Source organism: Aotus nancymaae, unplaced genomic scaffold (assembly GCF_030222135.1).
Source record: "Aotus nancymaae isolate 86718 unplaced genomic scaffold, 86718_ANA_hifiasm-v0.15.2.pri h1tg000020l, whole genome shotgun sequence".
Classification (NCBI taxonomy): Eukaryota; Metazoa; Chordata; class Mammalia; order Primates; family Aotidae; genus Aotus; species Aotus nancymaae.
The window spans coordinates 29,092,115-29,118,232 of NW_026988432.1; the positions used below are offsets into that span (position 1 = coordinate 29,092,115).

The window sequence follows — 26,118 nt, forward strand, 5'->3', positions numbered from 1 at the left end:
ACGTCCTGGTGGATGTTCTTTGTCTGCCATAGCCACTTCTCAGCAATGGGCCCACAGAGGCCTAGAGGAGCCCCTGGTTGGGGTGGAGCTGAGAGTCACAGCCAGGTGGGCAGCCCAGGAGCCCATCCCTTTCACTCCCAAGAGCTGGAGGCTGTGCCTGGTCAGAGGTGCAGGGTTGTAGCCAGCTTGTACTTGTCCAGAGATGGGCAGACCTCCAGGCTGGGGCAGGCTGCTTTAGCCAGAAGCACTTTGGCCCCTCCTGACAGAGCGTAAGCCACAATCTTGCCTAGGAAATGTGATGGCTCCGTGGAGCCGGTGTCTCTGTTTCTCATCCCAGCAAGGTTTATGTCTCCACTTCTGTCTCTCTGGGATAAAGAGCTGTGAAAAGATGGTCGTCATCACACATAGGTGCAGTATCCTACCTGGAGCCCCCCAGAGTATAGAACACCAGAAGCCTCACTTGGGGGACCTGGGCTAGAAAGGTTGCGGAAGGTTCCACATAGATGTGTCTTTGCACTTCTGTGTACATCTCACAGCTGGAGCGAGGACATCCGCTTCCTTTCTCTTTCCTGGGGTGATGGAACAGCGTGAGGTTCTGTTGGTCAATCTGGGCTAAACTCTGAATGATGTCCAGGGTTTGGATGCAGGATTAGAAGTGAGTCTTCCAGGCAGATGAAAGGAAATATGCAGAGGAAGGACAGGAATGAAGGGCGTGTGTGTGCATGTGTGTATGGCGGGTGTGTGTGTTGAGGCCTAAGCCTGGGTTGGTGGGCAGGACACTGTCAGTGAAAACCCTGGATGAGATAGAGTTGGTATAGTCATGAAGAACTACAGGGTCTAATAATAAAGAGAAAGAGGAGGATGTCTAGAATTTGCAAGAACAGCTAAAACCTGGACATGTATTTCTGGCCCTGGTAGATGACGGAGGCCTCTGTTCTTCCTGCAGATCCCCTCTGAAGCAGCTGGGAGCTCAGAAGCTCTCTCCATCCCTGAGGAGTGGGTTAGCCACAAGAGCGAGAAGTGATGGAGTGGAGTCCACCCAGCGCCTGAGGCATGAGCAGAATCCACACCCATTAGACCCAGAGCCTCAGAGTGGGAGGCTGCACTGCTGGGGAGATCCAAGAAGAATCGATACTTTGGCCCCTGGCGACATGTACATGGTGTAATGACAGGTAATGAACCTGAGGCTCGTCTATCCTTTATGAATGATATGGCAGGTAGGAGAATATATCAGCTTGCAGTAAGCATAAAATGTCAACCCGTGGGAAGATAACTATGCAAACAAAGCACACTACGTCCTGATAAGATGATAGATGGAAGCTTTATAGTTATTAGTTTTTGCCCCATGTGCTTGCTGGAGCCAAGCACCGGAAGATTTAGCATCAGATGGGTTCACTTCCTATGCCTTATGGGAAGGCCTGATGCCTTTATGGATGTAGCATGTCGTATTTGAGGAACTCAGAGTAGCAAATCAAGAAGTCATTATTCCCCATCAGCTTCTGTGGGAAACGGCGTTCATGCCAGTGGAGAAACAGAGGCAGCGAGAAGTAAAGAAGCTCTTTCATTGCGTCCACGATGTGTGAGGGATAGATCTGGAGACCTCAGTGGTTGGGAAGCCTTCAGATCTGGTTCAGATGTCTCAAATGACAGATGTGGTGATGGGTGGGTGAGTCCTGCTTGTTAAAAAAAAAAAAGGCTTTGTGTCTTACATTCTTTCAAGAATGCCTGGGCAAGTAGCAGATGATCAAAGGTGGATGAGGTAATGAGTAGGGGTCTGGAGAGGACAGCAGGGGCCTGGCAGATTCCTTGGGTCTAGCAGTTGATCCAGGAAGTCAGGCAAGCCTGGAAGCATCAATTAAGTGTCTAGGACCTAGAAGGCAGGGCTTCGAGACTACAAGGACAGGGGCCAACCATTAAGCTAGAGACCCTAAAGGTGAGTTCTGATCCAGTGGCAGAGCCTATTCCCATGGATTTTCCGCTCTTCACTGTGTGTGTCATATGAGGTACCACCCTGGCAGCTTCCACCGTAGGGAAAATGGTAGGCTGAGGTGGAGGCAAAAATAGCTTGGGGCCTTGAGAAACTGACCGGGGCAAGGGGAGAAGGGCCAGTGGTCTGGGGCAGGATGCCCAAGAGGGTGTGGTAAATTCCATTTCAGTGCAGGCCAGTGTCAGGGTCCCCAGGGTCAGAGCCAAGGGATGGGGAGGGGCAGAACATTAAGACTTCTGGGTGGCCTTGTTCTAAATTAGGCAGAAAGAATAAGTTGAAGAAGGAATTTAGAAAGCTGAGCCCAGCTCTAGGAAGTGGATCAACCACAGATGCTAGGTGGGCTCGGAACTGGACTCCTGTCTATATAAGGAAATGGAGGAAGAATTGAGCTCCAGGGTCTCTGGCCGGGGATAGTCAGGGAATGGCTATGCCTGGAGGGGCTGAGCTAGGTAGCTGGTAGCTCCACAGGGGCCTGGGCCTAAATATGACCTGTATGTACTGGCCCTGGGCTATCTTCAGACCCCACCTCCGTGGGCAGGGCCGAACCTGGGGAGCATCATGGTGGGAGGTGATGGGGGACTGGGGAGGGGCAGAAAATATCCAATCCTGGAGGTAGGTGGGTGAGGACTTCCAAGTTTGTAGTTTTAGGAGGCTGAGGGGCAACATACCTCCTGATGAAGGCCAGAAAGAGCCAAGGACTGGGTCTGTCAAACGCTCTTCTTTTATGTTACCAATGTTTACTGAGTACCTGTTGTGTACTGAGCACTGTGCTTGTTGCCAGAAATGCTTCCAGGGGAGGGAGTGTGGAGCCTGGTCCAGGTCTTTGGAGGCTTCAAGCTTCTGTATTTAAAGACAGGGACAATACTATCTCATTCATAGACTAGTGGGGAGAATTAAAGAAAATAAAACATGTAACACACTTAGCACAGCAGCTGGCACCGTAATAAGTGATCAATACGTTTAGTTTGTTTCCATGATTCTGCTTTTGGAGAAGCTCACAGTCTGGCGGGGGTGAGAGCCAGGAAGGCTGAGAGAAGCGCCTTTTAACTTCCAGGGATTCTGACTGCTGACAGGGTCAGGGGCCTGGGCTTTGAAAACCGGTTATCAGAATTTCTCTGGCCAGAGAAAATGTGGTTTAAGGTGGACCCTACCACTTGGAAATGGTGACTGCATTTAAGTGCTTTGGCAGTCGCTGGGCACACAGGGAGATTGGAGGCAGGAGGGGTGGGTCCAGGAATTTAGAGAAGTGTTGAGAAAAGAGGACATTCTCCGAATGCTTGGAGAGTCTTGACTCCTCGTCTTCCAACTCAGAGGGAGGGATGTGCAGAAGCCAAGGCAAAACTTGTGCCCTGGAGTGGGCGGCCCAATAGCTATTGGGGGCGGGGCTCAGATGCAAGCCATGTGTGTCATTTTAAATGTTCCAGTAGCAGCATTTAAAAAAGTAAAAATAAGCAAGTGAAATTAATTTTAATGATAGATTTCATTTAACTTAGTATGTCCAAAATAGTATCATTTTAACATGTAATCAGCGTAAGAATTATGAATGAGATATTTTACATTCTTTTCATACAAAGTCTTTGAAGTCTACAGTGTATTTTATACTTACAGCACCATCTCCAGTTTGGACCAGCCACATTTCAAGTTGGCTAGTGGCCACTGTGTTGGATAGCACAGATCTAGACTCTAGAATATCTTGCCAAGGAGCACCCAGGGGCCAGGGCTCTCCTGAGCTAGGCAGCAGGATTTACTATTATGTTCCCTTCTTACGACATGTCTGTAATGAATCTCTGGGGACATTCTCTTGAATAATAGGAGATGTCTTGAATCACTTGTTCTAGATGGTGACTTGTGTTCTCTGGAACCAGCTCTGACTGCAGGTCTCAGCAGCTGGGTTCAGGACTCTGCCACTTGCTGGGTCTGGGACGTTCAGGCAGTTCCTGAAGGTCCCTGAGCCTCAGAAGCTTCCCTGAAATGGAACTAATAAATTCTATCTTACTAGGTAACGATGAGGACTAGATAAAATAATGAATAATTGCTCTGTGACACTCAATTTCAAGGAATAATTCTTTTTATTTTCCTAAATCAAATGAAAACCAATTTGAGTTTTCCTATTGGCTAAGTGTGGCAGAAAGTTTCCTAATTGGCGTTTCTGTAGTTCTGTCTCCACTCTTCCTTTGCATCAGAACCGGACAGCTTTGCAGGTCAGCAAAAATGGTGCAGGTGAGGCCTGGGCCTTAGCCCTGGGGGGTGACAGTTACTTCTGGTGCCCCTTTACCCAGACCTGTGTGGTCAGCTGGAGGAGGCAGGCCCCTGCAGCCAGCTGGTGCTCCATCTATGCCAGCTTGCCATAGGGGAAACTGGAGGGCCAGGTCCCTATCTCTAGCGGGGCGACAGCACCCAGGCGCTGCACTCCAGTGGAGTGAGGGTTGCCAGCCACTCCAGGTCCTAATTCACCCCACTCTCTTGGGATCCTACCCAGGGATCCTTCTCTAAAAGCTCTATGTCCTTCATGCCTCTCTCTCCTGCTTCCCAGCCTCAGTCTTTGAAACAAAGTCCTGTTCCTACCTTACCATGTCTCCTTTCTTTTCCCAGAAAGAAAAATTCAGATAACTTCCCTTTAGGGTAGGGAGCCCAGATCATATTGTCACAAAATATGGCTGTTCTTTCTGGAACTGGAGGGAGTACACATTTTATTATCTTGTGAATGACTGCTCTGGCCGCTGGCCTCCAACGATAGCAGAAAGCAGTAATCGCTACATAGAGTCACTGACATGGCGCCTTGACACATGTAGCTGGCACCTGGCCGGTGGCCACGAGACCAGATTCCCCTATGCCCAGCCCTATCTGAAGAATGAGTTAAATATTTCCTGCCGTCTGGGGTTTTCCTGAGCCTCCTGTGAGATAGTGTATGTGAAGGTCCTTTGTAAAGTTATCAAATGTTATTGAGACTCTTAGTTCCCTACCTGGAGCTGCTTTCTGGTCTGGGAGCTGAGTTTGAGGCTGCAGATTGGATTTAAAAGATGCCCCTTCTCCTGGCATCTCACAGCAGATGGTGCTGCCATAGAACTCAACTAGGTGCTTCCATGAGGTGCTCCTCCAGGTGCTCTATCCGCCGGATGCGTACCTCTGAATTAACCCCTTGCCTCCTGTTCTCCTTTGGAAGAGGGGAAGGATAGGGGTGTTAGTGGCAGCAGTAGCATTTCCTGACATCCTTACTTCCCTCAGCCTATTGTGTGTGGGGGGTCTCTAGCCAGTCCTCCTGAGTTTGGAATCCACTCAGAATTGTGAAAGCTCATAGTCCATCCTTCCTGGGATTGGGAGCGAGCCGTGGATCTAAGTAAGTCCTGTAGCTCCTCCTTGCCTCCCTGGCTTGGGTCTGGTGAGGACTCTGCGGTAGGGAATGGGGGCTCCAGGCAAATCCCGTGTCTCCTGGGCCGGGCATGGAGGGAGTAGGATCAGGAGGTGCAGGTGGGTGACATGAAGAGTAACTGGGCTTAAGCTGCACTGGAATCAGGGCAAAAGTCTGAAGGACAAATGGAAATCCTCCAGGCCTGGGCATTGAGACAGCATTTTCAAGGCTGGGTCCACATTCGACTGTGTGTGGTTGGGTTAATGGGCCTTTGATGCTCGCCGCAGTGGTATTTGGGTCACTCGTGTTGCTGCCTCTCTAGACTAGAGAGCCCCCGCCCCCTTTAGCAGCTGGCTGCCGCTTCCTGCTGGCTCTCCTGGGGCCGGAGCTCTCAAGGCTGTCACGAATCCTGAAAGAGTCCTTCAAACCAGTGTCACTGTGACTTAACATCTATTTCAAAAGATGATCTGTGGCACATCTGGGGGACAGTGCAGGGGTGGGTGTCACAAACTCAAGCACATTTGGATAAGGTTATCGACCTGGCTTCTTCTTAGTTTGCTATGTGACCCAGTGCAGATCTTTTAAGTTCCCCAGACCTTAACGTTCCCCTCTATTAAATGGGCATGAGAGCCTGTACTGCAATGCTTTAATCCTGTTTCCCGGTGGACACGCACTCTACAAGTAAAAGGAGCTGTGGATCTTACTTGCCAAAGATTTGAGAGAATTCTGGCAACCCACTTTCCTCACTGAAAATTAGTCTCTTTATTGCTTCCTGGGAGTCCAGGGGGAGCAGCTTCTGTTATATCACCTTAGATTTTGCAGCAGGGAGAGGAAGAAAGCCACAGTGCCCTTGACTGACAACCTTCATATGAGTATTTAACCATTTTAATTTTTCATGATTCTTCTGATAAAAATAGTACCTGACTAAAAACAAATACATTTGTATTTTCCATCTCCTTAATTAGTTTCTAATTTGGGGGTTCTTATTAGCTTAAAATCATCTTGCTGAAATGGTCCTTGGATGAAAAAAATGTGAAAACCACAATCAATTCTAGAGAGATCTTACTATTTAATTATGCTGATTGGAGCACTAGAGACCCCTGGTAAAACGAACCTCTCAGAATAAGCTTGATTTGTGTAATTTGGTTTTTAAAAATTGGGGATGCATATTTATCATGTTCAACTATGTGTTGTTATTCTCCTTGAGATTCTGACTTGTCTTCTAAGAGACAAGGAAGAGATAAGGGGGAGGAAGCCATGGACTATTGAGACCCCGGGACTTTGGCTCACCCCATAGAGTCACCAGTAAGGGTTGGCCTGGAGGGAACACGAGGTCCTGGCTCGCCTGGTAATTGGAAAATAGCTTTTCTAAAAACAACAAACAAAGGAGAGGTAAAAGGTCACCAGAAAACAGACTAGGAAAGGGTAGACTGATAGAATTTTGGGGCTGAATAGCAGGAGAGCATCTTCCATGAAATCCTAGAAAATTAGCAAATCCTGGGTTAGAGATGTGTTTAGAACCAAATTCTAGAATATAATACAACTTCGGAGACACTGGGAAGACCCAGTTGCTCAAAAAGATGTGCCTTCCACCATCCAAACCCACAAATCAATATATGCTTTGCTGCAAGAGGGACAGCCAGCTGCCATGTGAAAGGAAGGACACTGCACCCACCATAATGTTTTCTTGCCATGAAGCTGAAGCAATGCTGATGAAGCGATAGCTCTAGCCACCAATTTATACAAGAGCCAAGGATTTGTGGAAGGCCGTCACCAAGCTCAGAACAGGAGAAACTTCACAGGACCAATAACCTTATTTATCTAACATGGCTGATGTTCAGTGGGGAAAGGGGATGGGGAAGAGGGAATTGTTATAGATTGAGAGAATCTTAACAGATACACCAACCACATGCAATCTATGAGTCTTGTTTGAATCCTGATTCAAGTCAACCTACTGTAGAAGGACATGTTAGAGAGAATTCGGTTAAATATTAAGGAATTAGTGTTCATTTTTTAGGATACTGTGGCAATGTCATATACTGAAGTAAATTCAGACAACATGATATGTCTAGAATTTTCTTTAAAATATTTCAGAAAAAAATTTCAGAATAAAAGATTTCAGAGAACAGTGTATACAAACATTTTGTGTCTGTTTGAACATTTCAGTGATTAAACAAAGAGGAGTGGAAATGTTCTTACTAGCTGGCTGAGCCCTGAAATTTCACCATTAGAGCTTTGTTTATGTAGCTTAAGCCTTTCTCTGCCAATAATGTACAGCTTGTCCTGGGAGCATGGTTTACCCTTCAGGAAAGTGAGAGTAGAGGAGAACATTTCCTCAGTACAGAATGCAGTAGGGTCCCATGCAAAAGGGAGAAGGCTGCACTGAACTAAGCCAAAAAGATTTCTTCAGAGTCTTGGTGATGCTGATATACACTGTACCTCTTATACGGGGATGGGCTGTCGTAATGCAGCATGCCCCAAAATTATCTGCTATGTGCTTCAAAGGAGATAGAAACTTTCAGTCCCTCCAAGGAAAATCAGAGTAAAGTTAAAAGCCTGGGTTCTAGAACTATTTCTGGTTACTTACTAGTCATTGGTCAGTCACTCAGATTCCATGCTGCATGAGCCTCAGTGTTTCTATCTGTAAAATGAACTTAATGTCACTTGTCACCTACCTTACAAATATGTGACATGGCTTTGTACAGCATAAAGCCCAAGATCGAAGGACAAGATGTGTGATTGTTATCTGGTGCCGTTTCCTGAGACTCTGGTCCATAAACATTTCCTTGAGGCTCACGCAGCATGGCTCTGTCTACAGGGTGTCGTCTAAGACACAGAGGCGGTAAGACAAGTTCTTTGTCCTTCGGGAACTCATGGTGGAATTGGGGAAGCAATGAAAATACATAGGGATAGGGGCTAGCAAAGCCATCTAGCCCACGGGACAAATGAGCAGTTCAGGTTCAGAGGAAAGGGGGCTCACTCTTGGCTGGGGTGGTGTGCTAAGGCTACCGGGAGGGGGTAACCCTTGACCTGGAAGTCTGGGGCAGATATAGATGGGCTCTCCCCTTGCTATGGATCACTCAGTTGGAAAACTGCCCTTGCGTCCCCACGCCCACGTTCTGCAGCTGAGCACATAAATCTTGTTTGGATTTCGGTGTTATCTGACTTGGGGGCCCAAGTCCTCCCTATCCGGAGCTGGGGTAGATACTCCCTCTGTCCAGCCCTCACAGCAACTCCCATCTTCTCTTCCATTCTGTCTCCACCCCGTTTTCTTCTTCCCACCAGGACCCAGCAAGGCTGGGATTACTCATCCTGCCCACACTCACTCCTGCCCTCTCTTTAAAGTTAAAAAAAAATAAGAAACCACTGGGACAAAGCAACAAAATATGACTCAGACACCCAAGCCTTCATGTGGAAATGTTTATCATCATCATCATCATCATATCACTCCTTAGGGCAGTGAGAGATGACAGACCCTAGTGGAAACATTGGAAAAGGCTGGCAGTGGTGACTTGAGCAGAGGTGAGGGGATCTGAGGCACTCCAGGAAGCTGGCCCGGTTTCTTGGGTGCAAAAAGCTGTTTGGGGGCACTGACTCGCCTCACTAGGTATGCATGGAGTTATTCAGGATATGAATAGCAGGCATGAGCTCTTGCTACCTAAAAGCCCACATCAACCTTGAATTTGCACAGCAGAAATGAAAGAGAAGGCCCTAGAAAAGGATGGCGCTGTGGTAGAGACCTCAACCAAGTGCATCCTGTGCCCAGGTACCCTGCTCTAGGCCATGCCAGGGTTTAACGACATGCTGGGCCATGCTCTGTCCTCAAGAGCCCTAGACAGAGCCTAGTTCCCTCCGAGCTTGTTAGAAGGCTATGCATAAGCTATTGCCAGTGTAGATATTCTCGGAAAGGACTTACTCAGTGCCTGGCACAGAGGTGACCCCCACTGTGGACTTGCACAGCAACCACAGAACCTCAGCTTTGAGCTCAGAGAGCCCTGATGTTGAGTTCTGGCTCTGCCACTTGGGGATGGTGACACGGTCTCCCTGAGCCTCACTGTCCTCAAGTGTAACATGGGGAAATCCCATCTCCCTCCCAGGATTGCTGCAGGTGTGAAATGTGATGACGTAGACAGCTCTCGATCCCAGCGAGCCCTCAACAACTTTTAGTTTTTGTCCCTCCCCCCTCTGCCACTGAGGGGTAATAAACCATGGGACGAGATGCGCTGAGCCTCAGCTTCCTCATCTGTTAAAGGGAAATAGGCTGCCTGTCCTACTGACACTAAAGCAAGAGTTTAATGGACAGTGTTGGTACAGACACTTCAAGGAGTACCAAGAATCAAACACTAAAGATGCACGCATGTGTATTCATATGTACAAACCCACATAACCCACATACACAAACTGCACCCAGGTGACAAAAATCTCAGGGTGGCAAAATGCATTTGCATCGTGGTGCAGGTGGTCTGGGAGGGCGACAGGTCTCCGCACTGACTCTAGACTGGCTTAGGTTATATTTTTGGTGGTTTTACTTTCCCAGAAGCTGTTCGTTTGTGGCATGGGGGCAGCGGCAGCGCCTGCCTCTGCCAGTCAGCCTTGCACGCCCCTGAACATGTCACTAACCACTTCCACAGACACAAAAATGAAGGTTAAAAAATACCAGCAACAGGGCACAGGGGATCCAACAGGATGATAAGTTAAAGCCTTTCTATGTTGCAAAGTGGTGGTCAATGTAAGAGACCACTGGGCCGTCCAAGCTCCGTGGAATGAGAGGTTTAATAATGCTTGTTAATTGATCGATGTGCTCCCTGCCATTTTGGCTGCCTTTTGAGGAGATGGTGGTGATTATTTTTATATTACAGAGAGACTTCTTAAAGAAGCCTTCTCTGACCCTGTGTTGCTTTTATGATTTAGAGAATATATCTTCTCCCAGCCCTGGTGGATAACAGTCAGGTGGCCACTGGGACTGAGACCAGCCATCCATTTACCCACTTATTCTAATTAGTTTTGTAACTCAGCACTCACTCTGGGCTTTGATTTACGGTTAATGGTTCATCTTTAAATGAACACTTGTCTGGAATCTTCCATCAGTCAATGGTTGACTTTTAGGAAGTGGTGGTATTGACCTGGCAGCCATGTAATGAGTCCTGGAAAGTGAAATCTAATTTTTTTGTGGGGGGTGATATTTCCACTGCTTTTTCCCTACCAGGCACATCAAGAACCCCCATACCCCAAATATATGCTCATTTTAAGGCCACGTGGTACATGGAAAGAGCACAAGGCTACGAATCAGGAGACAGGAGTTCCAGCCCAGCTTTGCCGTGAACTCACTATGCGCTCCCAACTAAGAAAGTCACCAGACCTCCCTGGGCCTCAGGTCCCCATCTGATGGATGGGACAGGGTTGGGAGGAGAGTTCCTCCCCTGAGCCTCTGACTTACTTTGGACACCATTTGGGCCAGCACAACCAGGTGTATAGTAGGTATGCGGTAAATTTGAAAGATCTTTGTTCAAATTACAAAAACAATAACTGCTTTGTATAAGAAAAAAATAACAACGGAGAAGTATTTAACTTCTATGAGAGAGTGAAGGAACTTGTGATGACACCTCCCGTCACCACAGATCATCACTGTCTACAATTTAGGGAATTGCTGTACCTCTAGCCATATCCACATCCATGTCACTGTCTATAGCCATACTGTTACCATGGGTCTGGAAAATAGATGCATATTAAACACAAATGGGATCACACTAAATATGTTCTTCAACTTGTGTTTTCACTTAATATATTTTTTAAAAAACTGCTCATATATATGACTGTAATTCTTTATAACATGGTTTTCTATAATATGGACATAATTTATTAATCGGACAGAATTAATTTGGCCTCATTTATGGACATCTGGGTGGTAGCAGTAACTTTTACTGGATTTGCTGTTTGGCTGCCCCCCTCCTCCAGGAAGGGGTCAGAGAAGAGACAGGGAGGGGAAGAACATGTTCGCACAGCCGAAGCCTCCATCCTCAGCTGAGGGCCCTGCCCTCTCACGTGTCCAGCGATTCTTCTCCAAGTACTGTGGCTAAGCAATACCAGGGCGTGGGGCATTGCACCCCCAGAATTTTGGCACTGGGGCCAAAGCTGGGAAGGAGACTGGGAACACAGTGAGGAAGACCTGGGAGGGTGGGATGGGCTATGGATCAAGTGTGCTGGGTAGGTAGGAGCCTGAGAATTTGAACACTGTGCTTAGTACAGTGTGGTCGTTCCTGGAACCACAGGGTGTCAGGAGCTGGGATGATGATGATTCAGGGGTGGGTCATGGAGCAGACATGGGCATAGCCCTCCAGAGAAGGGCAGGCCTTGAGTGGAACTGGCCTGGTTCAGGTCCCAGGCCATCCAGCCTTCCTGATCTTTGCCACAAAGAGACAGAGAGGCCAGGCAACTGTGACCCTGGGCAGACTGCCTGGCTGACCAGGCTTTCTCTGTGCTCTGTTCCTTCCTCCTCCAGGCCAGAGGCTGGTGACTGACCCTCCACTTTCTGGGCTGATGTGAGGGTGGGATCCCAGGAATGGCACCACTTGCATCTGTTTTTCTGAGAAGGCAGAAGGGAGCAATTTTTGGCTCTTGCGCCTGCAATAATTTGTGTTATCATTGCATTTCCTCTTGTGTTTAGTTGGATTACAATTTTCGAATAGACAAAGGATTAAAATCAAATTCTTTTACAGAGGTATACACTAAGATTTCTTACTCTCACCTCTGCCCTTTTCCACTCCATCTCTGCCCTTGTTGCTCCCGTAGGTAACCCTTTATATTACTTTTGAGTTTATTCTTCCAGTGTTTATTTGTGCTAAAACCCAGAAATTCAAGTATATATTCTTAGTTTTCCATTTTACCCTATAAAATATAGCCTGTTGTATATACTGCACCTTGCTTTTTAATTTCCTTAACTATATATCCTAGAAATATCTCCATATTAGTACAGAACACTTCTTTAGTTTTCTTTCTTTCTTTTTTTTTTTAATTGCTCCGTAGTATCCCACTATATGCATGAACAGAGTTTCTTTTTTTCTTTTTTTTTTTTTTTGAGAAGGAGTCTTCCTCTATCACCAGGCTGGAGTGCTGTGGCGAGATCCCAGCTCATTGCAACTTCCATTTTCCGATTTCAAGCAATTCTCCTGCCTCAGCCTCCCGAGTAGCTGGGACTACAGGCATGCACCACCACGCCCAGCTAATTTTTTGTATTTTTGGTAGAGATGGGGTTTCACTATGTTGACCAGGATGGTCTCGATCTCCTGACTTTGTGATCTGCCCGCCTCGGTCTCCCAAAGTGCTGGGATTACAGGAGTGAGTCATCGTGCCCCGCCAAATAGAGTTTCTTTAACCAGTCCCCTATGGAGGGACACTTGGGTCATTTCTAGTTTGTTTGCTATTAAAAACAATTCTGCAGTCTGATGTCAGTCTGTACGTGTGTGTGTTTTTAATTACAGGGCACCCCCAATTTTTTTTAGAAGTAGATAGAGGCTGGGTGCGGTGGCTCAGGCCTGTAATCCCAGCACTTTGGGAGGCCAAGGTGGGCAGATCACTTGAGGTCAGAAGTTCAAGACTAGCCTGGCCAACATGGTGAAACCCTGTCTCCACTAAAAATACAAAAATTAACTGGGCATGGTAGCACGTACTTGTAATCTCAGCTACTTGGGAGGCTGAAGCAGAAGACTTGCTTGAATCCAGGAGGTGGAGGTTGCAGTGAGCCAGGATCCCACCACTGTACTCCAGCCTGGGTGACATAGCAAGACTCTGTCTCAAAAAAAAAAAAAAAGGGTAGAATATGCATCATCTATAAACAGTGAACAAGACTTTGTTCCCAGATTCTTCTGCTCTGTCCCCCAGCACTTTAACTGAAATGCTTGCCAAGATACAGTGTCCTTTGCTTGCCTTCCTGGGCTGTTAGAAATAGTCTTGCTGTGATTTCCTACTGAGGTTTTGGTGAAGACTTATGGGTTCTGAATCCAGTGGTAGGAGTGGCTGTGGCCTGGACTAGTCAAAGGATGGATTCTAGTCCCTGATCTGCTGCTGGTGAACTAGGTGACCCTACACAAGCCGTTCCCTCACCTGTCACACAGGTGAGCTGCATGACCTGAGATACTTTCCCACGCTGACATTCCGTGGTTCTAGAAGCAACCAAATGGTGTTTTGCACACTGTTTAAATCCTCAGGCCTTGGGTATCAAATCAAAAGTCACTTTCCCAACTTGGGGCCTTGTGCTGGCATTTCCTTACCTCCCTGGGTAGCTGGAGCAGTTTCTTCAATGTGAAATCAAGGCTTTGATGACACTGGCCTGTGCGAGGTAATAAAATGATGCCCATGTGCACATTCCTATTACTCACTAAGTACATTCACTTGGCTGCAGACTTGTGAAGGCCTTTCATTGCAGGTGCATGAAAAAGGGGTATTTCACACATGTTTCACATTAGCCCTGTGATTTAGCTCCTCAGTGAATAAGAATCAATGCAGTGGCCAACTGCCACCCGAGATCCCATTTATATTGCATTACAGGCTGCTATGGCCCCACCTTTGACTGTGATCTTGTCAGATCTGATAAGGTAATAGTAATAATAACTTAGATTTCCATTATGTGGGTTCTTTCCCTCCAAGGCGTTCCTGTTGCATGTGTGCCTTCTTTGTTTTTCATCTGTGCTTGTCCAGAGTGGATCTGAATCAGTCAGGGTCCTCAAAGTGAGTTTCATCTTAGAAAGAGGTCTCAGGATCACTTATCAATTAATCAATTAGTAACAGTCACTCAATCCCATGCTGCCATGCACAGCACCCTTCAAACTCATTGTGGCCAAAGGGAGCTCCTGACGTATCCCCACAGCCCTGGGAACTGACTCTGTCCTGTAAGCTGCTCTATTGTCCTTCTGTCCACCACCCTGCTTCCACGCACCCTCTCACATCACATCCACATCCAGGGCTCTGACCACTTTGTGTGTTCATGCCTCTGGACTCTGCTGCTTCTCTCTGCTCCTGAGTCATCCTGTGGTCCAGCTCACCACCACCTCCCCTGGACCAGCCCAGACGGGTCCGCTTGCGTTTCCTACCAGCATCCCCAGCCCAACTCAGTCTTCACACAGCACTCAGGAACTGCTCTGCTAAGTATGCTTATCTGAGCATGTTGTTCTCTTATTTAAACCCTCTCGTAGCCTCTTCTTGCTTTTAGGATAGAGGCAAGAAATTCTTATCAGGGCCCACAAGATCCTGCTCCCCTCATCTGCCTCCTCTAGCATCCACTTCCCTTTTGGTTTCTCTGCCCTTATGAACCTCCCAAAGGCCCTAATACCGTCACCTGAGGGATTAGGGTTTCAACATGTGAGTTTGGGGGGTATACACACCTTCAAACCATAGCATCACCATTGTAAACAAATGCCTCATTTATTTACAATTGTAAATAGATGTTTAATATCTGCATCCTCACTGGAAGGTAAACTCCATGCCTCACTGACACCTGAACCCCCAGATCCTGGCTCAGCACATAGCGCTCTTTCCTATCTTAGGGTGGTGTGCACACTGCTCTCTGGGGGTGACGGCTTCCCTCGCCTTCTCAGGGTTGATTTCTGCTCACCCATCAGAGAGTAGCTAGATGGTCCCTTCCCTCGTCCTCTGGGCTGGGTTGGGCCCCCATTTACATGTGTCTTAGTCTGTTTGGGCAGTGGTAAGAATACCATAGACTGAGAGTTCGCAGACAACACATTTGCTGCTCATGGTTCTGAAGCTGGGAGGTCCAAGATCAAGGTGCCAGCATATTTGGTATCTGGTGAGGACCCACTTTCTCATAGATGGTTCCTTCCCGTATGTCTTCACATGGTGGAAGGGTCAAGGCGGCTCTCTAGGGCCTCTTTTATAAAGGCACTAATTCTATTCATGAGGCTCTGCCCTTATGACTTATCACCTCCCAAAGGCCCGAATCCCATCACCTTTGGGATGGTGGTTTCAGCATATGAGTTTTGGGGCTATACCCACATTCAGACCATAGCATCACAGTTGTAAATAAATGTCTCATTCATTTACAGTTATAAGTAGATGTTTAATATCTGCCTCTTGACTGGAGGGCAAACTCTGCACCTCATTAACAGCTGAATCCCCCAATCCTGGCTCAGTGCATAGCCCACAGTAAGAGCATGTTAAATCAATGGGTGAAGGAAGGTGTGAGCAAGCTGTGTCCTAAGGGGAGGGAAATACAAAGAATACAGGACCCCCAGTGAACCTGCATTTTGTAGCAGCAAAATCAAAAGAATGGCGAGGTCATAGAACTGCAGAGGACTTTGGAGGTCATCTCAGGCCCACCCCCTGCTTTAAGGGAGGGAGTGCAGACCATGGATCAGACCCACATGGGTGAGACCATGGGCTCTGAAGTCAAACCGCTTTGTCTTGCTGTGTGCTTCTGAGCAAGTCGCCTAACTTCTCCCAGGCTCAATTTTTCCAGCTGTAAAATAGGGACAAAGTCTTCCCCAGAGGACTGTGAGGATTATATAAGAAAATCCACAGAAGGCACTTAGCACAGTGCCAGCCCTGGACAAATATTGGCCAGAGGGTGACATTGAAGCCCAGAGATGTTAGCCCTCCTTACAACACCATACCGTTCCTTAATGTAGAGCCTGACTTTCTTTTTTTTTAATGGATATTGTATTTTAATTTTTTATTTCCGTAAGCTTTTGGGGAACAGGTGGTGTTTGGTTAAATGAGTAAGTTCTTCGGTGGTGATTTACGAGATTTTGGTGCACCCTAGCAGTGTACACTGAATGCAGCTTGTAGTCTTTTAACCCTCACCCCTCCCACCCTTTCCCCCGAGTCCCCAACATCCATTGTATCATTCTTATGCCTTTGCATCCCTCTAGCTTTGTTCCACTTATGAGAGAGAAAATACTATGTCTGGTTTTCCATTTCTAAGTTACTTCACTTAGAATAATGGTCTCCAGTCCCATCCAGGTTGCTGTAGATGCCATTAATTTATTCCTTTTTCTGGCTGAGTAGTATTCCATATGTGTGTGTGTGTTTATGTGTGCATGTGTGTGTATATGTGTGCGTGCATGTGTGTATGTGTGTGCACACGTGTGTGTGTCCGTGTATGTGTGTGTATATGTGTATGTGTGTGTCCACACGCATGTGTGTGTGCACGTGTGTGTGTGTGCATGCCACAGTTTATCCACTCATGAATTGACGGGGATTTGGGTTGGTTCCACATTTTTGCAGTTGTGAATTGTGCTGCTATAAACATGCGAGTGCAAGTGGCTTTTTCGAATGACTTCTCTTCCTCGGGGTAGACACCCAGTAGTGGGATTCCTGGATCAAATGGTAGATCTACTGTTAGTTCTTTAAGAAATCTCCACACGGTTTTCCATTGTGGTTGCACTAGTTTACGTTCCCACCAACAGTACAGAAGTCTTCTCTTTTCAGGGCATCCACGCCAACATCTATTATTTTTTGATTATCAGAGCTTGGTTTTCTGAACTGGCCACCAACTGACCTGTCTCTCAGAAGTGCTGACATGGTCCTTGCCCTCCAGAGGTTTCCAGTCACATTGCCATAGCACAGTGTTTCTTAGCCGGGGTAATTTTGCCCACCCTCTTCCAGAGGACATTTGGTGGTGAGGTCTGGGATTATCCCTGGGAAGGAGAGTGCTGCTGCCATTGAGTAGGTGAAGGTCAGGGATACTGCTAGACATCCTGCAGTGCCTGGGACAGCCTCCTTTCCTCTCCTCACCTGACACAGCAACCCAGAGTGTCAGTGCTGAGATTGAGAAATCCTGCCTAGGGTTTATAGGAGGGCCATGGGCAAGCCAAGTCCACTGGAAACTAATCTGATAAAGGCCATCATCTCTAAGGAGGGAAGGAGGCAGCTAGGAAGCCTTTATCTAGGGAAAGCGACTTCTCTTGTTTGGGGCTATGCAGGGATGGAGGCCTGGAGACAGAACTTAGAAGCAAGTGTGAATTAAAGGAGCTGTTTGGAGCAAAGAAAAAATATAATAGGGGCAGCCCGATCCGATATGAATGGGGTCTGGGGAATAAGGGTAATTTCTCTGAGTGTTGGCTTTGCCAGAACCTTACAGACATCAGCATTTACCAAATGGGCCTCCAGCTCATTGGAGATTGAGATGGGGGTGCTTATGCAGAGATGCTGCTTTCGGCTGGGCAGATCGGCACACAGCCTGCACCTTGCAGCCCATCTGCAGTGGCTCTGTGAGCAGGCTGCCAAGGCCGGCTGCCCTTGGGAGGTGTGAGGATGCAGGGGAAGTGTAAATCACACTCCATCCAGTTTCCCCACCCCTAGCCCAGCACCATTTTCACCTAGGAAAAGTCTAATAAAAATGCATCCCAAGTCCTAGTCCTAAAGGAGCAAGGATGGGGCTGGGGAGGAGTGGGGGAGGGAAAGCAGTCCAGTGCAGCCTTGATTACATGTATCTGAGCTGCAGGGCTTTTCTGGCCTTAGGAAGCAGCCTAGGGAAGCTGGTGGTCCTGGGTATGCACTCAACTCTCCAGGCTGCAAGGTGGCCCTGCAAAAAGTCCCCAGTTCCCAGCGCATCAGGTGAGGTAGGTGGGCACTTGCTCTACCCAGCACAGTGCCTGCCAGCATGGGTACGGTCAGCTCATCTCAGGGCTGAGCGAACTCTGCAGAGGTGCCTCATGTCGGTGGAGGATGAACCAGCCGGGGCTTCGTCTGGGACAGCAAGTGGCTGAAGGGAGGCTTGTGGCATGAAGCACCTAAAAGGGAGAGTAACAGGGGAGCTAGACCAGGCCACCCTGGATTGCATGTTAGAATTATCTGGAAGCTTTGAGAAAATTCCAGTGCCAAGGCTGTATGCCATCCCTATTATAACAGTCTCAGAGGCTGTGAGACTCAGGCACCAACAATTTATGAATTTATCTAGGTGATTTCAATGGGCAGTCAAGGTAGAGAACTACTAACGTAAAACCCAAACCTTTCTGGGCTCTGATAGTCTGGCCACAGTGAGGCTTATAATGAGGACACAACGGGACCCCTGGTTGGAGCTCAGGGAGGCAGTCATGGGGGGTGGCAGACCCTTGGTGGGGAACGACAGTCAGCCCCCTGGCCGCACAGATGGTTAGGGTTTCTGGTCAGGCTGGCTGTAGCAGGACTTGGGAAGGAGCGTGCAGACTCAGAGGTGGTGGCCGCCTGAGCCAGGGTCTAAGGAGCAGGGCCGCAGCTGCCAGCACACTTCCTGCAGCTGGCAGGTGCCCTTCAGAGCTGCAAAGGAGGGAAGGAGACAGGAAGTGCTCACTGGGCTTGGCCTCTGATGTAGCATTTAGGGTAGATTTTGTATCGTGTGTCTGGCCTTGGCTGTCAGCCTGGGAGCCCCCAGGAGAGCAGCAGCTGTGTCATAATATCCGGGGTTTGGCCACTTCTCACCTCCTCCACTGTCATCTCTCAGGTGCTGGCAGCTGTCACCTCTCTCACCTGGATTAGTACAATAGCCTCCTGATGGGCCTTCCAGCCTCCGCCCCCAGTTCTCCTAGCACCTCAGCCAGCAGGATCCTCTAGCGTGTGTCAGATACTTCCTGCCTTGCTCAGGGCCTTCCAGTGCCCCTCCCCATGGTATCACTCAGTCAGTGCAAGTCCACACAGCAGCCTGCAAGAACCAAACAGCCTGCTCCGTCTTCCCCCTTGCTCGACTCTCCCCCCACTGACCCCCCTGTGCTAGGGCCCTCTTGCGTCAGGGCCTTGGCCTGGGATGTGCCCTCTGCCTGGCAGCTTGGCCTCCAGAAACCCTCACAACCCCCTCCTTCTTCTGGACTTCGCTTGCGCGTCCCTTTCTCGGTGGAGCCTTCCCTCCCTGTCTACTTCCTGTCTCCTGAATCTTCCTCATTTCTCTTCCTAACACACTTGACATCGACACCTTATCTTTTGCTTACTCTTGTCTCCCTGCACTGGAATGTGAGCTCCCAGAAGGCGGGGATTCTTTTTCTGTTCTATTCGCTGATGTAAACCCAGGGCCCGGACAGTTTCTCGCCTGCAACAGTCGCTCTGTGCATTCGTTTCTGTTTTCCCTGCTTTTGAACTATTGGTATTTAACCACAATATTTGGCACGTGACAGTTTCTTTATTGCTCTGTGCGTGGGCTGCCTTTATTTAATTATCTATTTACTTGGTTGTTTTTATTAATGCAATAAGCACCCAAGAGCCCATTGCCCATAACGAAGCTAGGATTTGACAAAAGCCTACATCCAAACATTCCCGGGCCTCCCAGGGTAACCATTTTCCTTAATCCCATATTTATCATTCCCTTGCTTTTCTTTTTATCTAATTTTATTCCACTTATGTATGTATTCCTAAAAATATACACTTCATTACCATTACCTTTAGCCTTACTCAAAGCCTGTTGTGCTGTATAAAATCCCTGCAGCCTTTTTCACTTGATAGTGTATTCAGATCCACCTATACTGTTGTGCATGCCATGGTTCTTTCCTTTTGGCTACAGAAAACATCTGTGGAATAATATTTTGCTTTACATCCCCCCATAGCGCCAAGGTCATAGTAATAGCTAACATTGATTAAGTACTTTCTCTGTGTGAGGCACTTTGCTAAGTGTTTTATTAACCCCATTTAACAGATGGGAAAACTGAGACACAAAAGGTGAGCAGTTGGCTGAGGAGCACACCCATATGGCTTAAAGGGGCAGAGGCAGGATTTGAACCACATAGTGTGTGTGGCTCCAGAAAACTTGCTTCTAACCTTGTACTGCACTGTCTTTCTAAATAAACACCTGAATGAGCTCACACACACTTACCCAGACCGCCGGCCCCAGAGGAAGCCCCACTGATTTGGTTACGAATCAAGGTTACACACACACATGCACGCACATGCACACGCACACAGGTGCGCGCGCACACACACAGGCATTCTGGCATTGTTCATGAATACTCGTTCGTTGATACAACATCTATGGTAGGAGAAATCGGCCTTACTCTCTGATGCTGGCTAAGATCTTTCTGTTTGTCTCCCATCACAATGCAGCTGAGCCTTGTGCTCACAACCTACTCCAGCAGCTGAGCTCTTTGGCTTGGTTGCCAGGGGAGGGGAGCGGGCTGGAACCTGTGACATGTTGGCTCTGGGAAGAAGGGGCCTGCTCTGGGCCCCTCCACACCAGGGCCCCAGAAGACGGCAGGGGCCTCACTCGGGAGTGCCTTTTTGGGGGAGAGACTCTTTGAATATCAGCAACCAATGGAAGTGACGTGGAGCCTGAGGACTGGGCATGGGATTCAGCGATGATAGATGCTGTTGAGAACAACTGCCCCTGCCCCAGGGGATGCATGCAGCAAGGCCAAGTTCAGGCAAATGCGTGAACACTGTGGTGGCTTTGGGCCCAAGCCCAGTGTTGGGCACCTGTGAGCTAGGCTGGACCAGAGGGAGGATGTGGGCCGCAGATGTGACCCTCCTAGTGTGAGGAACAGCCTGCCGCCATGCCAGCGCTGATTCAAAGCCTGGGGCAGCCTGAGTCTGTAAGAGCGTGGGTCAACATGTGGAACTTGCCTCCCTGACCAGCCAGGAAGGCAGAAGGGCCTCTCCAGGAAGCCAGATGCCCGAGAATCAAGCCTCTAGCCCAGAGGCTTCATCTGGAGGAATGGGGGAAGCAGGGGACTCATGACAGGGGTGGTTCCCAACCAGTCCTATGGGAGGAAGAGAGGAAGAAAACAGAATCGAGGTTTTTTTTTTTTTCCCAGCATGTGACATGTTCTGCTAGCATCAGTAGGGGGTGGCAGAGAGCAGAAGACAAACATCTGGGCCTCCGCTGGTCACAAGTCTACCTCAGCCCTCAGTTTCCCTATCCAGAGGCCTGGGAGCCTTGGAGCTGAGGGCACGTGTGGTGACTGAAGGGCTGGGCCTGGAGCTAGTGAGCATGTGCTTCAGCAGGGCCCCTGGGACAGGCAGGGGGTGAGAAGGGAGGCAGGGGTCCTCCAGAAGAGGGGGAAGGACTGCTGAATGTGGGGCGAGCTATCTCAACCAGGCTGCACATTAGAATGACCCTGGGAGCTTCTGAAATTCTGATGCCCTGGCCCACCCCAGACCTACAGGGTCAGACTATCTGGGGATGGATCTGGGATCTGTATATTTCAAAGCTTCCCCAGGTGATTCTTTTTGTCAGCCAGGATTGAGAACCACTGGCTCTGCCCTCAGTAGCTGCAGGACCTGGGACGTTGCGTGGTATCGCCTATAAGCTGGAGGTGGTAATAGTATGTGTCACATGGAGCTGCTGTGAAGATTCACTGAGATGCCGTGTGTAAAGCTGGGCATGTGGCAGCCACCTAGGAGGAACCTATCCAATCAGCCCCAAACACCAGAGCCTCCCTGTACTTTTTAACAAGCTCTCCACCTGGCATCCTCAGAGCAGGGGCTGCAGGGTCATTGGGACACAGAACATTTGGGGAGATGTTTTGTTTCTGGAATCAGATCAGGGTGAGGCTGGCCTAGGAACCTGGGTCAAAATAGTAGGCACTGCCTTGTGCCAAAGACTGGGGTCGGGGCTGAGCGGAGGCACAAGTTGAAGATCCTGCTTCACCTAAGGCTTTGGTTTTAGCTGTGAGGTCTTGCTAGGAACAGAGTTTAGCCAAACCTGCTGAAAGGGCCACATTTGTTGAGTGTCTTTTTTTTTTTTTTTTTTGAGACAGAGTTTTGCTCTTGTCACCCAGGCTGGACTGCAGTGGCGCCATCTCGGCTCACTGCAATCTCCACCTCCTGGGTTCAAGTGATTCTCCTGCCTCAGCCTCCCAAGTAGCTGCGATTACAGGCGTGTGCCATTACACTGGTTAATTTTTGAATTTTTAGTGGAGAAGGGGTTTTACCATATTGGCCAGACTGGTCTTGAACTCCTGACCTCAGGTGATCCACCTGCCTCGGCCTCCCAAAGTGTTGGGATTACAGGCATGAGCCACCGCACCTGGCTTGTTGAGTGTCTTCTATGTGCAAGACACATGGTCACATGTATTATTTCATAGAATTCTCACAGCAACCATGTGTGATGGACACACATATCCCCATTTTACAGGAATGGAAACTGGGGCCCAGAGAGGTGTGGCAACTCGCTCATCATCACACAGAACAGGGTCTCTTCCTTGTCTCCTCTGTTAGTCCTATAAAGGACTAACTGAGGCTGGGGAATTTACAAAAAAGCTGATTTGGCTCACAGTTCTGCAGACTGTGCAAGCATGGCACCAGGATCTGCTTGGCTTATGGTGAGGCCTCACAAAACTTTTACTTATGGCAGGCAAGGGGAGCTGGCACATCAGAGGGCAAGAGAGGGAGCAAAAGCGTCCAGGCTCTTTGAAACAACCAGCTCTCCTGTGAGCTATAGTACAAGTCACTCATTGCCAAGGGAATGGCACCAAGCCATTCATGAGAAATCCACTCCTATGATCCAACACCTCCCATTAGACCCCACTTCCAAGGCCAGGGGTCACATTTCAACATAAGGTTTGAAGGGGATAAACATCCAGATGATATCATCCCCATGCTGCAGCAGCCTCCCTGCTATCATCACAGCCTGTGTTTTCCTGCTCAGGCTGGGGCTGGGGGTGGAGAAGGAGGGGTGGGGAGATGGGGTCTGGGCTCTTTAGACACCCATGACTCCAATTTAGGCAGCTCTTACTCCCAAACCCATACATGGAAGGATCATTCTTTTCAAAATCCTTTAAAACAAAAACAAAACAAATCCCCTCCTGTTAATTTTCCATGAAGATTTTTAGTAACATTCTTTTGAAACTTCCAGTTCTATTTTATCTGTAAGGAAGGGAAAACACGAGGAAGGGAGTGTGCTTTTGAGGCCCAGGAGGAGCTGGGGGTCCAGGTGGTTGATGGTGTGAGCCAGGGTCTGGGTGGGGGAGTAGGAAGCCTGTTGCCAGGTCTCGAGGGCTGGAGAGTTGATGCTGTGGCTCTCTGAAGACAGGAGGCGTGGGGACAGTGAAAATGGCTGATCCTTTCTTATGAGGACTGGGTGCTTCCCGTGCTCAGGTAGACCGGAAGGGCTATCTTCTACCCACAGGGCCTCTCCAAGGCCTTGATTATAAATCTTTCCAGTTGACTTATGCTTTAGGGGTAGGGGGCAAGAAGCTAATTGAGATGCCTAAGTATCATAAGAGCAGGACAGGTTCACTGAGTTCACTCAGCCTGGAGATTCTCTGAACAGCTGGATGGGGTGGGGATGGGAGTGGATCACAATTGTGCAGCCTTCTGGAGAGGCTGATCTATCCATGCCCAGGAGGAGCTGCCCTTCCTACTGGGAGTGTGGGATTCGCAGCTGAACACAGGCTCCAGTCTACCTCCTTACCTCCCACTTTGCCTAAAATGAGGAAACAGGCCCAATGTGGGAGTGCTTCTTGAGCGGTCCCCAGACTGGTAGGTGGCAAAGCTGGGGCCTCCTGAGTACCAGGCCAGTGCTCTTTGCACTCAAACCAGCCAGGGGTTGCAGGGAGCGGGAGGAGAAACTGACGACCTTGGACATCATGAGTCCCTGTGGGGAGGACCTTCACTCCATTGTGAATCCAAATACGTGATCCCACAGGTTTGCTTTCCTCACTAGATCACAGAAAACCTTCTGTCATTTCCCTGTGTCCTGTTGGGGTTTTGAGTTTTCAAAACTCCCCAAGCCCTGTGAGTCTCATCCAGCACTGGTGTGCCAATTTACCCCCAGCAGACTTCAGCTGTTGCTGAGCTTCTCTCAACTGGTGCCCCTCTCAAGGTCAGCTCTCTAGGTACCTGCTTTATGCAGAAGTTGCTGTGTTCTGAGTGTCTCGACTCCACTGGCTTCTGAAATCACACACATTTTGTCCCAACTCTAATTGGCACTCTTGGAGGCATTCCCCAGGCAGACTAGGGTAGGCTTTGACAGCCCAAACAGAGGACAGAGGCTGCCATGCCCATGGTCATCATGCCCTCTGCAGAGGGCTCCTTTCATCCAAAGGGGCTGTACAGACCCCAGGCGAGGAGGGTGAGCCGAGGGAAACCCATTAACAGCCGGCTCAGGACTCCCCTGCTGGCGGCAAACAATGCCTGCCTGCCTGCCTGCCTGTGAAGCACTTGGAAATGGCTCATTAAAAACGAAAGCCAGGGTCGGGGCGGGCACGTCGGGTGGCCTGTAGCCTGCACCCTTCTCCTAGCTGTCAGCAGTCTCTAGGGGATGGGCTGGCCCAGAGGGGTGGGGGCAACTGTGGGCTCTTCCTCCTCCCCTGGTCTCCAAGGAAGCTCAACTGAAGAGCCCTTGCTGAAGGGGATTTCTGGAAGAGTCTGCTGTGTCTTGCAGCTGATTGGGGATACAGTACTGCCCATACCTGCCATCATCCTGTGCACTAGTCCCAGAAGCTCTCGGCCACTGTGTACAGTGACCCCACCCTTTTGTCTCCTCTCTGGGCTCTCCTGCCCTTTTCCTCCTTCCCTGGACACTTGAACTTCAGATAAACAATAAAAAGTTTAGTAAATGTGTATCCCACATATTGCATAGAACATACTTATACTAAAACATTATTTGTTGTTTATCTGAAATTCCAATGTAACTGAGCATCCTATACTTTCATTCACTGAATCTGGTAACCTCGTTGTGTTAGTTCGTTCTTGCATTACTACAAAGGAATACCTGAGACAGGGTAATTTATAAAGAAATAGGTTTAATTGGCTTATAGTTTTGCAGCCTGTACAGGAAGCACGGTGCTGGCATCTGCTTCTGGTGAGGCTTACAACTGTGGCAGAAGGTGACAGGGAGCCATCATGTCACGTGGTGAAAGCTGGAGCAAGAGAGAGAAGGGGGCGGTTCCAGACTCTTAACCAGATCTCACGTGAACTGAGAACTCACTCATCACCAAGGGGATGGTGCTAAGCCATTCGTGATCTGCCCCATGATCCAGTACCTCCCACCGGGCCCCACCCCCAATATTGGGAATCCCATTTCAACATGAGATTTGGGGGGGACATACATCCAATCATGTTACCCACAGAGAAATCTCCCCACAATAGGGCTGAGCCCAAGTGGGATGACATCTGTATTCTTTGGCTTCTGTCCTCTGCAAGACCAGCTCTACCCACCCATGCCCTGGAGTTTGTAATTAAAACAAGCAGATTTTGACTCATGTTGATATGGAGGAGGGCAGACATTCTACATTTCTAACAAGCTCCCAGTCCAGTACTAATGAGCTCTTAACAAGGCCTGTGCTGCTGGTCCAGGGACCACACTTTGAGTAACAAGGAACTAGAGCAGTTATTGCAGGCTGAACATCAGGACTGTTGGGGAGTAGGGGAGAGGGCTTTAAAAATGCTGCTGCCTGACCCCAACAATCCGGATCTAATTTGTCTGGACAGGACCCTAAGCACCAAGGTGATCTAATTCCCAGGCAGGCTTGAGAACCACTGCCCTAGGCTCACTCTTAGCAACTTCTGTCTGCACTTGCTGGCCTGAGGCCTCTGGGTTTTCTTGATACTGCACAGATCCACTCCCAACTCCAGGGTATCCATTTCCTATGAATGATCCCCCTGGAGCTGAGCATGACAGCCACAATTGGCCTGGAAAGCAGAACTCCTGGCTTTGAATCCATCCATTGAATACTGTGTCATCTTGGATAAGTCACTTAATCTCTCTGAGCCTTAGGTCCATACTTATAAAGAGATGAGGGGAGTGATAGTTATAACAAAAGGAGGATCAGATGAACAGGACCTGATGCAAGAGCTTCTTGGGTCCATAAACAGGCACGGGACTATCAGATGAGATGATGGCACTAGGAATCCAGTGAAGAAACTATTA

The 26,118-nt window shown here is 48.7% G+C and overlaps 1 protein-coding gene across 2 annotated transcripts in view; it reads left to right on the top strand.

Moving 5' to 3' along the window:
* Nucleotides 1–26,118, top strand: part of ZBTB7C (zinc finger and BTB domain containing 7C) — a 372,622-nt gene that overhangs the window by 71,405 nt on the left and 275,099 nt on the right. Inside the window, exon 2 of one of the 2 annotated variants that reach the window (XM_012440874.3) lies at nt 947–1,172. The exons of the other annotated variant lie outside the window; for it this stretch is intronic. The gene's annotated coding sequence lies outside the window, so the exon portion shown is untranslated. The remainder of the gene's footprint in view (nt 1–946; nt 1,173–26,118) is intronic. 2 annotated transcript variants of the gene reach the window in all.